This window comes from Culex pipiens, chromosome 3 (assembly GCF_016801865.2).
Source record: "Culex pipiens pallens isolate TS chromosome 3, TS_CPP_V2, whole genome shotgun sequence".
Lineage (NCBI taxonomy): Eukaryota > Metazoa > Arthropoda > Insecta > Diptera > Culicidae > Culex > Culex pipiens.
In genome coordinates, this window is record NC_068939.1 from 776,766 (window position 1) to 790,925 (window position 14,160).

Below are 14,160 nucleotides of genomic sequence, written 5' to 3' on the forward strand. Positions count from 1 at the left end.
TATGAAAATAAAAACCAAACTACCAACAGACTTGAAAAAAGGAAGAAAATGGCATCCCTCTACACTGCTTATTTGTGGCGATCAGAGCCGGCCATTTGATGTTGAAAATCACCCTTTTTTGTAGTTGTCTAAATAGCTTTTTTATCATAACTTTTAAACGGCTAAATATACTATACAATTTTCAATGCCAAGCTGTACTGCCGCTCCAATCTAGTTCGTCCCATATGTAAAAAGTGAGTGCTGAGATATTGCCGTGAGAAGCCTAAAAAATGTTTCACCTTTTTTTACATTTCTAATCACAACTATTTCAACATTGGTTGAAAAAGTACCCCTATCCTAAAATTGACTCAAAAAATTTGAAATTTTAAGGTAAATTTGGTAAATTTTCGTGCTGGGACTGACCTGACTTTATTTATCCATCAATAAAGGCAAGTCTGTCTGTTTATCAAGGTAGGCTTGAACATTCACAACAGAAATTTGCCTGTCATTTGTTGGTTTGTTTTGGTAGTTTTCCAAGTTATTTTTATCAAAGATTTAAAAGTTTGATTGTTTCAGGTTAATTTAATTCGGCAGATGATTTTAGAAAATTTCCTGGCTACAAAAATGTAACCAGCAACGTTGTATTATTTCATTACCTTTTGTAGCAGAACAAATGAATATTTGATTGCATGTATCAACATCTGGACCCTTGAATTGAGTAACCCAGAATCGTTGAACGGAAGGGGAACCTAATCCAGAACCAGACCATGGATATTCATTCAAGAAGGAATAGTACTGATTTTACTGAATATTAGCTCAATGGTATGTAGTTTTTTTATTACTGTGGTTATCCCAAGCATGAGGAAAAAAAGGCAGGATAGGTTTTCGATTATCGACAAAATTCAAAATATACCGTAAACATGACAACTTTATGTGTTTTGAAGTTCTGCTAGTACTTAGGTACATAGTCTGTATAAAAATAATAATTACACAATTTTTTGTATTGATTTGTGAGACATTTCCATACAAGGAACTGACTTGTCTTTATTTTGCATATGGGACAGCACCAAAGTGATTTTTGTTTTGGAATTTTTAGAACAAACATAACTTTTTTATTAAATAGGTTTAAAGTAGATGTTTAAATAAGACAATTCAGTTGCTCAGCATATCAGGTTGAAAACTTTTATGCAATAAATACTCTGAAAAAAATCGTTAATATTAGCAACCATGCTTTGTTGGTAAATTTACTTATCCAGTCAAATGATAATATTTTTTCCATAGATGAAAAAATGCTGCCTGAAGCTGAAAACGTACAATTAAATCACGGTTACAAATTTCATGTTCGAGTATTTTCTTTTTTATGTCCACCGATCACGAATAAACCGATCACGCTTTCCACCGATTGTTTATGCTGCAAACAAAAAGGTACAGCACGTACAGCCCAAGTTATACGTTTTAGACTCGACACATGCCGTCACAATTGAAGTTCATTGCTCATTAGATATTCTAAATTCGTTTTGTCCGCGTTGAGCAAAGACACTGAACTTTGCCATCGTGCCGACGCTCCGTTTTACGGAGAAGCTACTAACAAGCAGTTGTCCATCAAGGGCAAGAAGAATTTTTGTTTGTTTTCTAGTAGTGAAATGCATTCTTGCGATGGAATGACGGTGTATGTTCAGCGTAGTAAAAGCTAATTTACTTTAAACTAACTAATGCAGCTGTGCAGTTTTGAGGTTGCAAATGCACAACTAATCTCCTTGGCCATTACAATCTGGAACCTCAACCGTGTCTAAAAGTAGATGGTTTATGTTTCGAAACTACGCCATTTGCCACCCATCAGCAAATGGCAGCATGGCAGATAATTGTTTCTTCGCGGATCACGATTTCCAATTCCAGCTAAGAGCATTGGATACAAACGAACCTTTTTGTTCTGGTTGTAAGTTATACTTGTGTCTCGTGTGAGCGATGCCCAAGCATCGATGCTCGAGTTCTCGTAGATTTGACCCAGATTCTTCAGATTCCGCTTAATTGAAATTGTAGAGTCGATCCGTTGAACAATCGCGCATATTTTTCTATTATCGATCGCTGAAAAGTGGAGGTCTAGCAATCACTATGACAATAGATGCAACAAAGTGACCAACAGAAGCACTTGCTAATTGTTTAGTGGCGCTACCTGTCTCTTTGTACGCGGATCTTACAATAGCGTTGAAGGATTAATGGACTGTGATTATCTGCTAAGCTAATTAACACGTACAAAAGACGCAGGATGCCAAGTGGTTGCCAATATCTTAGAATACATTTAAGTTCGATTTATAAAAACATCCTAGGGAGTGTCCTCCAGATTTCTCGTATGCTAAGTTCTACAATCGCTAGAAGGAAATGACAAGTGCAATCCGGGCGACCCTCATGCACTCTTATCACAATAAGCCACAACAGTTTTCCTGGAAAATATTATTTGCAACGCACTTTGAGTCGTGTGGTGTTCGTCGGGGGGATCGGTGTATGACGTCGCGCGCGAGAATCCGCGAGAAAGTGGTGGAAGATTCTGGAATCATTGAAAAGAAGTTCGCGTCAAGGCCTTGGAAGTTGGGCCATTAGTCGTGTGGTGTTCGTCGGGGGGATCGGTGTATGACGTCGCGCGCGAGAATCCGCGAGAAAGTGGTGGAAGATTCTGGAACCATTGAAAAGAAGTTCGCGTCGAGGCCTTGGAAGTTGGGCCATCAGTCGTGTGGTGTTCGTCGGGGGGATCGGTGTATGACGTCGCGCGCGAGAATCCGCGAGAAAGTGGTGGAAGATTCTGGAATCATTGAAAAGAAGTTCGCGTCAAGGCCTTGGAAGTTGGGCCATTAGTCGTGTGGTGTTCGTCGGGGGGATCGGTGTATGACGTCGCGCGCGAGAATCCGCGAGAAAGTGGTGGAAGATTCTGGAATCATTGAAAAGAAGTTCGCGTCGAGGCCTTGGAAGTTGGGCCATCAGTCGTGTGGTGTTCGTCGGGGGGATCGGTGTATGACGTCGCGCGCGAGAATCCGCGAGAAAGTGGTGGAAGATTCTGGAATCATTGAAAAGAAGTTCGCGTCAAGGCCTTGGAAGTTGGGCCATTAGTCGTGTGGTGTTCGTCGGGGGGATCGGTGTGTGACGTCGCGCGCGAGAATCCGCGAGAAAGTGGTGGAAGATTCTGGAACCATTGAAAAGAAGTTCGCGTCGAGGCCTTGGAAGTTGGGCCATCAGTCGTGTGGTGTTCGTCGGGGGGATCGGTGTATGACGTCGCGCGCGAGAATCCGCGAGAAAGTGGTGGAAGATTCTGGAATCATTGAAAAGAAGTTCGCGTCAAGGCCTTGGAAGTTGGGCCATTAGTCGTGTGGTGTTCGTCGGGGGGATCGGTGTATGACGTCGCGCGCGAGAATCCGCGAGAAAGTGGTGGAAGATTCTGGAACCATTGAAAAGAAGTTCGCGTCGAGGCCTTGGAAGTTGGGCCATCAGTCGTGTGGTGTTCGTCGGGGGGATCGGTGTATGACGTCGCGCGCGAGAATCCGCGAGAAAGTGGTGGAAGATTCTGGAATCATTGAAAAGAAGTTCGCGTCAAGGCCTTGGAAGTTGGGCCATTAGTCGTGTGGTGTTCGTCGGGGGGATCGGTGTATGACGTCGCGCGCGAGAATCCGCGAGAAAGTGGTGGAAGATTCTGGAATCATTGAAAAGAAGTTCGCGTCGAGGCCTTGGAAGTTGGGCCATCAGTCGTGTGGTGTTCGTCGGGGGGATCGGTGTATGACGTCGCGCGCGAGAATCCGCGAGAAAGTGGTGGAAGATTCTGGAATCATTGAAAAGAAGTTCGCGTCAAGGCCTTGGAAGTTGGGCCATTAGTCGTGTGGTGTTCGTCGGGGGGATCGGTGTGTGACGTCGCGCGCGAGAATCCGCGAGAAAGTGGTGGAAGATTCTGGAACCATTGAAAAGAAGTTCGCGTCGAGGCCTTGGAAGTTGGGCCATCAGTCGTGTGGTGTTCGTCGGGGGGATCGGTGTATGACGTCGCGCGCGAGAATCCGCGAGAAAGTGGTGGAAGATTCTGGAATCATTGAAAAGAAGTTCGCGTCAAGGCCTTGGAAGTTGGGCCATTAGTCGTGTGGTGTTCGTCGGGGGGATCGGTGTATGACGTCGCGCGCGAGAATCCGCGAGAAAGTGGTGGAAGATTCTGGAACCATTGAAAAGAAGTTCGCGTCGAGGCCTTGGAAGTTGGGCCATCAGTCGTGTGGTGTTCGTCGGGGGGATCGGTGTATGACGTCGCGCGCGAGAATCCGCGAGAAAGTGGTGGAAGATTCTGGAATCATTGAAAAGAAGTTCGCGTCAAGGCCTTGGAAGTTGGGCCATTAGTCGTGTGGTGTTCGTCGGGGGGATCGGTGTGTGACGTCGCGCGCGAGAATCCGCGAGAAAGTGGTGGAAGATTCTGGAACCATTGAAAAGAAGTTCGCGTCGAGGCCTTGGAAGTTGGGCCATCAGTCGTGTGGTGTTCGTCGGGGGGATCGGTGTACGACGTCGCACGCGAGAATCCGCGAGAAAGTGGTGGAAGATTCTGGAATCATTGAAAAGAAGTTCGCGTCAAGGCCTTGGAAGTTGGGCCATTAGTCGTGTGGTGTTCGTCGGGGGGATCGGTGTGTGACGTCGCGCGCGAGAATCCGCGAGAAAGTGGTGGAGATTTCTGGATTTCATTGAAAAAGGGATTCACGTCGTCGTGTGTATATTCACTTTCATTTAGTTTTGGAAGCCCTTCCCATAGCATCGTTGCTCGGATGGCACGACGGCGGTAGAAGTGAAAAATCGCGATTGAGGAATTGATAAGTCCTTCTCATAGCGTCGTAGCTCGGAAGGCAACGATTATGTTTCCCTGATCTATTTAAAATTGCACGTCGCCGAATAAATCGATAAATACAATAACATTTAATTTTGAAAGTCCTTCCCATAGCATCGTTGCTCGGATGGCACGCCGGCGGTAGAAGTGAAAAATCGCGATTGAGGAATTGATAAGTCCTTCTCATAGCGTCGTAGCTCGGAAGGCAACGATTATGTTTCCCTGATCTATTTAAAATTGCACGTCGCCGAATAAATCGATAAATACAATAACATTTAATTTTGAAAGTCCTTCCCATAGCATCGTTGCTCGGATGGCACGACGGCGGTAGATGTGAAAAATCGCGATTGAGGAATTGATAAGTCCTTCTCATAGCGTCGTAGCTCAGAAGGCAACGATTATGTTTCCCTGATCTATTTAAAATTGCACGTCGCCGAATAAATCGATAAATACAATAACATTTAATTTTGAAAGTCCTTCCCATAGCATCGTTGCTCGGATGGCACGCCGGCGGTAAGATGTGAAAAGTCCTTCTTATAGCGTCGTAGCTCGGAAGGCAACGATTATGTTTCACTTTCTGGTCATATCATCTACCAAGATGAATCCTGACCTTCCCTTTCCTTCCCCTAATAACACAATTCCCCCACTTCCCGTGATGCTTGAAGGAGATGCTGTGGATTCAACGGTCTCATGCGGTGTCAACAGGTATAGAGCGACAAACTCTGTGTCTGATGAGTCTGCAACTTCAACTATCGGACTAACATTCCTACCTTTGTTGAACTGCATCTCCTTGGGGGGGCGCCGGTATTGACTTGAAGCAGAGATCTTCAGGGGTTATACAGTGAGGATGATTAGCTCCCACTAATCATCTGTTGGTTCATTGTGTAACTTCAGCTGATCCGTCAATAACGGAGTAGCAGCTCATTGGCAGTCAACCATGCTCATGCTCATGCTCATGCTCAAATATTATTTGCAACGCACTTTATCATGTTGAGATAGTGCTCGATCAGTCAATCATGAACGCTGTGACTAATTCCTTCCAATCTCTGTTCTCTAGAAAAGCATTACAAGTTGATGCATTTCCTGCAACAGTGAACTAATCGGTTCTGATTGTTTTGCCTAAGCTACCGTCAATCTCAGCATTATTTGAGTTGATTCTTAGATTTAAACCGTTTTATTTTTGCAAAATGATTTTGTTTTGAACTGTTGAAATCACAATTGCAAAGCATCTGCTGAAAAGTTGAGTGTTCTCACTAAAGAGAACACTTCGGACAGCATCAGCAGTGAGTTTACTAACAAAAACAAGATGTGGGCGTTGTAAATGTATATCACCAGCTCACCAGATAATTGGTTATTGCTGTTCTGGATATTTTCCCTCCACGCCCTCGTCGATCGCTCCTCGCGTAAATTTATTACAAACAGATTCCCATCTCTGATGTCGGTCGGCCGGCACCTAACTCGATATAGAGAGGACCTACAGCAGTGTCGAATGCCCTTGAGGATCGTTCGATCTGCTGCGTAGAAATTCCATATGGGGAAAGCTGTTTGATTAATCGCGTGTGTGGATCCAGTTCCAGCATCAGCATCGGAAACACCACCAATCTCCCAGTGAATTACTGTAAACCACTAGGCACCGAGATTAATCATATGGTTTTAGTCGGGATTCAAACAATTCTTGTATCGGGGAATTCCATTCCGTAGCGACAGACTCATCGCTAATCGCGCGGACATTTAATGGGGCTCATTGTTCTACGATTGGCAAACCGTTCGATGTCGGCTACAAATAGTTTACTAATTATTACAAGCTGCGACAATGGCGTCTTAGAAATTCCAGCCGATTGTTTCGCGCAAAACCACAGTTGAACGTGAGAAGTTTCTTAAAATATCCCGTTTTCGTTGAACATAAATTTAAAAGGGAGAAAAAGGTACCGATTGTGTTGAAAGTGTTTTTAACAGCAATTAAATGTGTGATTTGATTAGCTAAAATAAACATTGCGTAATATATTTGTTCCCTGTAATACTTTAGTTAATACCTGATCCGTTCCGGCTTGTTTTTTTACTAAAGCCAAGTTTATTTTTTACTATTATGATGCAATCATTGATATTTTGCACAGCAAAAAAAAAACAAAACAAAGGTGATCATAGAATTTCGGTTTTACCTCCCAGGTGAAGAGAGACTCGACTATCCGAAGACCCTGGGAAAAATTGACTTCGAATAATTGCCTGGAAAGCCTGGGACCATCCATAAATCAAGTGGACAATTTAGGGGGGGGGGGGAGGTTTATGGCGATTGCCCACGACAATCGCAAATTCAAATTCCAATGTATTCCGATGTATTTACAAATTTGAATGTACAGTATGTAAAAAAAGTATTTACACCCCTTGGGCACTATGCACATTTTGTGATGAAACATGTAAAAAATTTAAAGTTTGACAGGAACCTAGTACTACGTTTTGTTCAGAAACTCATGCCAAACATTTTGCTACAAAAAGCTCATGAAAAGATGATTTCTATAAAAAGTTATATAACAAATACTATTACGAAAATAAAAAAAGTTGCTGAAAAAGTTTGTACACCTTTCGAAAAATTAACATAAATAATGTTATTTGTTGACAAAAAAAAATCAAATTATTCGCTCTACAGCATTGCCTTGGCGTTCTCGATTGCGAGATTCCTACTCGAAACTAGGTGTTCGAAGGCTTGATTGTTGAGGCAATTGCAAACCTCTTTTTACACCTTAGCTTCCATCCACCCCGGGATTCGAACAGACGACCTTTGGATTGTTAGTCCAACTGCCTACCAGCGACTCCACCGAGGCAGGACCCAGGGAGACGACTCCTACACCTGGACTGAGCTAACGACCTAACCTTTGTAGGTTAGTCCGGGACCAACATTTACTTCCCTTCCGACGGAAGGCGTGATCAGACAAATCTCGTCTCGAAAAATGCCAACGGGACCGTCTGGGATCGAACCCAGGCCGACTGGGTGAGAGGCAATCACGCTTACCCCTACACCACGGTTGACAAATCACCATAAATCCAGTCTCCCAACTCCTAATAGGCATCCTTGACTGATTAAAAAAATAATTTGGATTGAATTTAAAGTTTACTAACTACTTAGTATAAAAGTTTATATAACTCTGGAAATTCTATATAAAACTTATCTAAACTTAATTTTGCAAACTTTTAAATCAAATAAATGTCAATATATTACCATAGAATTGCTAAATAAACATTTTGGAGTGGGTATAACACCGTTTTGGGGGTATTTGTATCGATAGAATAGATTTTTCGTTGGAAGTTCGTACCAACCCGGAATTACGTCGTCGGGAAGAAGGAGAGCCTCTACTGTTGGCGTGGTAGGTTGGCCTAAACGGTTCGCGAATTCAAAATGCGTTTTTTATTGTGAAATGTAAATGTTAATATGGCAAAAAGTGTTTAAATCGTCGCGTATGTACATTTTCCTTGTGAAAAAGTTGGAGTTTAATGGATTTCCCAAGAATACTGGGAGAAATTCGTGAAATAAATTTGTTTTCCAAGCGTCTCCAAGATGACAGCTTGATTTTGAAGTGGCAGCAGAAACAGAAGACGTGTGCCAGTATTGGTGATGGTTCATCGTGCTGGGAAGCACACGATAGTATTAGTGCGACCGCTTGGTTGTGGGAGAGGGAGGGGAATTCGAGAGAAAATTTATGCTGTTCTCTTTTGGTGTGTGTTGCAAGCTTGCCGGTGACGCTATGTTTATGGGTTGCTGCGATGAGAACAGCCTGGTAGCATAAAAAAATGGGTGCGGAAGAGAGCACTAAAGAGACCTGAAAGCTAGAGTTAGAGCGAGATATTTGTCCAGTCTGATGAGTGCTGGAGCCATTTTAGTTCGAAATAGTGAAATTATGGTGAAACTCAACTCGTTCCTCGAAATGAAGAATTCGAGGAAAAGTTAGAAAAATGGTGTTGTGTAAAAGTTACATGAAGAAAACTTTTTATAATAGAGTGTGCGACATGCTCCACTCACTGCACAGCTTTGTTTTTATTAATAATCGTAGTGATTTTTGTATTACTGAAATTTGGTTGTTGAAGATGACACACCGCAAGATCGTGTCCGCAGCTGCCAAGGCAAACTTTCCAGAATACACTCGCCAGGATATGTGTCGGATCGGCAAGAGATCAAGCTGTCCGTGATTTGCGACACGCAGCTGGCCGTCCGGACCCGTACGACTTAAAGTAGCTGGCATCGTCCGGATGTTTAGAAGCAGCCGATAAAGAAGGCTACCGGGATTCCAGAAACTTGGTGAGATCTATCCAAACTGAAACTGTAAAATTCTGCCTACTTATCAACAACCACTAAATACGCGCTGATCTCATTTTTGCCTTATGGGATTGGAAGTCTAAAGATAGGTTGAGGACTCTTCTGGTTCTTGGTCTATGTTTGGGCGGGGCCAGACAATGCCCAATGACCTCGGAATTGGACCGCAAGGAGCTCTGTCATTCTGAAACGGGTCATTGGAAGCAGCGCGAGGGCTGTCACCACCTAATACCCGGGACTGAGATAACATGTATCAGCATAACCCAAGACTGATACAAATTATACTTTCCCATAATTTCGCTGCCGGCCAGCGGGTATTGGATTGGACCACACACACACACACACAACCCGGAATTACGTCGTCGGGAATCCGCCGGCATCTGAACCGGTCCACAATTCACAAGTCAAACTATGTGGCATCAGAAAGGGCATAAAATTTCCGATCTTTTGATACCCATACATCCAGGTTTTCTATAAAACCCACGTTTTTAAATATGTGAGTTACCCATTGGAAAACATTTTTTTTCTGAAAACTCAATTCCCATCGATAGAACACTAAATATCATACTTATCTTAACCAGGAACAAAAAACTAAACTTTCTCCACGTAAACCCATTGACTTTCTTGGTTTATAATACCTACATTTGGCTTCCGTCATGCCATGAGATACTGTTGACAATCATTGATTAGCAATAATTTACGTATTCTGACATGAAACAGGAAAACAATCGGTCTCAGCTTAGAATCGAGAAACAAAACAATTATGACTGCGTTCACCTTTAAAAGACATCATCGAGTGTATTTAAGGAGTCGCATGGTGATTACCTCAGGGATACCCCCTGTTTCGAGTTCTTAGGCAAAAATAAGTACCGTAATCTGGGGCGAATCGGGACTTCAGTCTGAATAGGGACAGCAGTTTTTAGAGTTCTTAAAGCTTTTAAATATGGAAATCGATGTACCCATTTTGTTGACCTGAGTCTGTTCTAACCGAAACCAACCAGAAAAATCAAAATATTGAGCTCCAACATGAATTAAAACTGCTGTCCCAATTCGCCCCACGTGTCCCGATTGACCCCAGTTTATGGTAAATGTAAATTTTTTTTAACGAAATCAGTAAATGTTAACTCCGATTGTTTTGCGGTCTTCTACAAAGTTGTTTGGCATGGAATTTTACTTGAGAAACTCACACTTGACAATGTGTCGAATCATATACCCCAGTTTTGATTTTTTGGCTTTTCCCCATAGATTTTTGCAAATTTTCTTATTCATGCTTCATCACCAATAGCGACCCTTAACCTTAACCGTTAATTGGCACGGCACTCTTAAGATTTTACAAAATTTTATTTTTTTTATTGTCACCCTAATGGTGATCAATCATTTTAAAAAATCCAACCATGAAAAAGTCAGGTGGGGAGGCATCATGATATCAATTGTGATTACAATTTATCATTTTTTGACATCACATTTCGGAAAGATAAAAATTGTTATCTCACGGTAATGTAAAGTTTAGGAACTTCCGGTTCTTGGATTTTTTTAATGTCACCATGACATCAACTCTTTTGTACCAAACACGTACTGATCGAGTTGGTACTGTAACAGAAACCGAGGCAGACCAAACAAATGTGTCATTTTGTCGTTGAGGAGCTGCATACGAGTCGAACAACAACATTTTTCTACAATGAGCTGGGTGTACATCTCGATCTTAGTACGGAACCCTGCAATTCTGCAAGTGACAAATTGCGACGACTGCTTCAGTTTGTGGACCTTGGCCTGGGCGCCAGGCTTGGTGGCGCCATCTGGCTGGTAGTCGTCAGACAGTGAGTGCACTGATTTCACTTTCGTTCGTACCATCACTAAGGGATCGATACTTTGCAGTTAAACTGTTCAGAATCGCGCAAGTCGCAGCCGAGTAAGGCAAACAGCTTTAGTATGGGTTAGGCTTGCGGTTTGCCATCGGGGTGTTGGAACTCATAATTATAACCGTTGATGTTTTGCAAAGTGGGCGCTTTATGACCGCGGAGGAGAGTGTGCGTTTGGGTGCGCGCCGATTCTGGCCAGAACTCCTTTACTGGACATGACTAAACGATCGGTGACGGTTGTGCTTTGGTGCACGGTTATAGTCTGGTAAACAAAATTCTTCCATGCGTGCATTGGTTTGCACAAGGTACGTTTGCCACCATGTTGCGGGACAGTTGGCAATGGGCTGACCAGTTTAGCATGTTGAAAATTTTTATTTCAGAAAATCTATTACCATAAACTCTCGTTACTCGACGAGTTTGAACGAGCAGCGTCGACTAATAGCTCGCTAATCAGTTGCAAAGGTGCTTAAGTTGACACACTTTTGTACAAGGACTGGGGTGAGGTGACAATCATGGAACGTCCATGCATCCATTTCGCTGACAAATAAGGTCAAAATTAACTATCTAAGGATTTTTAAATAAACATGGCAGTAACCACACGTCTTCATCCAAAAGAGACTAAACACATCTTTCGAAGAGAGGAAATTCGTTTTTTTCACTTTTGGGTTAACATGTAATGCTACAGTTTCCAATTGCTGGTACATTATTTGCAATTTAGAATAATTTATTCTATGTTTTCTAACAGTGGCATGTTCCCACACAACCCAATTGGCATTGGTCGGGCCAGACTAAACAATTTTTCTTCGCGCGCGCATATTGAACTTTTATTGTTCGCTATAAATCTTCCCAGCATCAAATGTCTCGCCCCGTCAGCGGCATATAGAACTGCAGACTACAAAAAGGCCCGGTGTAGTTCAGCTCCCCGCGAGGCTCGGCAGGATAGGCTCCAGCTTAAGCCTTCTAATGGCGTCGGGGCGCGGAGCCGCCAGGCCAGGTCGCGTACTTACAATACACACTCGGTAATTGCATGTTGCACCGGCCTGGCACTTCATAGAGAACACAACCCAGCATCTCACGATCTCGGGACGGATCCGTGTTGCCTGGCTGTGAGCGAACTGAACTCGTTGGTGGGAGAAACCGTGAGAAACAGTTATTTAATCTAAGAATTTTACTACAACTTGGATTAAAACTAAGAGGGGTGAAGGGGAAATCATTAGCAATACCCGTGGGGGCAATTTGAATATTTGTGTTTTAAGACCGGATACCAGGCCAATGCTGGGGTTAAATTTAGATGCCCAAGTGAATTGAATGGTGTCAACAGAGGCTGGATTAAAAGTCAATCTTGTTCTGGCAACATTTCAGTGCATTAAGCTATGAGGAAATCAAGGGAGCAAATATTTTCTATAGTTCACCGTGCACGGTTCAGTAATGTTTCTTTATTTCTTCATCTCGCAAAACAATAATTATCTCCCCGCGAGAAGCATTGATTATACAGCCTCGGACGTAGACTTTGAGCGTAACCGGCTAAGCTAGGGCACATGCGGGGGACTTTGGCGCCCAGCGTGGATGACTCATGACTAGTGCATGCAGTCGCAGTCTCAGTCGTCGCCTTAGTAAATGCATTGAGTTAAACGTTGCTAGTAGCTATTGCCTGGGTAATTCCTCGGATCTGAGAGGTGGCTTTATACCATCGAAGCTACCCTCTAAGGGTCGGAACGGTCGTCGTGGTCGTGATTGCTGCCAGCGCAAACCACATTCTTGGCATAGTTGTCCCTGTGATAATGACACCTTGCACAAGTAGTGAACCGAAAATTGCAGTACAACGCATCGACTTGGTAGCCGCATTCCGCTGTAGGATGTTACTGGAGGACGCCTGGAGGTCGTAGCTGATTGTGGTTCGAACTGATTGCATGAATCAGTTGTTTGGAAGCTGATTGCAGTTATCTCAGATTCAAAAGTTACAAACATGTTTTCGCTTCCTTGGAGACTGTGAATTTAACAGATTGCAGACGGAAGTTCACCATGTTTATATGATGACTTCCCAAAACAGGTTGTCTAGGAATTGATAATTGGGAAAATTCCGTTTCAACCTCAACAACCGATTCCATGTTCGTACCGGTTGTTGCGTTTGAAACGGAATTCGTATACGATTTAATTCCGTTTCAGAATGCTAAATGAATTGACTGACAGAATCAGGAAAAGGATTTGGAAGAAGGGAAGGGTTGGTGCTCCACTTTTTCAAGAAGACAAGAGAAAATCTCCATGGTATTGCCACATTAGTTTCGCTTGGAGTTGGACGGTTATTGGGAAGGTATAAGGTCAAAGATACGCTCTCAAATATGTGCAGGAAAAAAGTTCTCTTGAAATGAAATATTCAAGGGAATGTTATTTTTCAGAAAATATTGACAATTCATCAACAATGAATTAACCTTTCAATGAAATCTTGTTTAACGGTGCTCATCAACCAGAGCTTTTGTATCCAGATTTTTGCTACAGACATTTTAGTATAGTCAAAACTACGGGAACTATCGATATAATTTTTTATTCATCCCCTAAACTACTATTTCCATGAAGATATACAACAAAAATGTTCAATTTTTATATTCAAATTATTTCAGGATTGGGTCCGTAAGTTCAACAATTTTGGAATAAGAAGTTGCTGTGTACCCTTAAATGTAATTCTGTCCATTGCAGCAAGTTTTGGGAGTCCAAACTTTATAAAATGTGACAAGACATCAACAGAAAAAACGACTTTCCAAGAGTAAAGAGTTTGTTCAAATTCATATATTTGTAAAAATGCAACATTGTATGGTGTACTTTCCAAATCAGCTGACTAAATTGCTCCATCTGTCCAGCAGCATTCCAAGTAAGCCCTTTCGTTTAATGTTTTTTTTTCTGCTGGTCTCCAGCGAGAAAGGCAAGCCCACTTAATGGCATACAATTAGTGTCTAACCGAGAGTTGCACTCGTAGATTTGATAAATATTTGCATCTAGCTCCGATCAAGCAGCAAAAAGCGAAAAAAAAACTAAAACCCTTTCCAATGGCTCGTACTAAGGAGTTTGTCTCATTCGGTTCAGAATCAGAATGCAATACGAGGTGCAGCAGCAGCAGCAGCAGCAGCCAGTAAGCGGTCGCTGACTAATAGGTAACTTAGAAGCATATACCGTAAACTGGGGTCAAT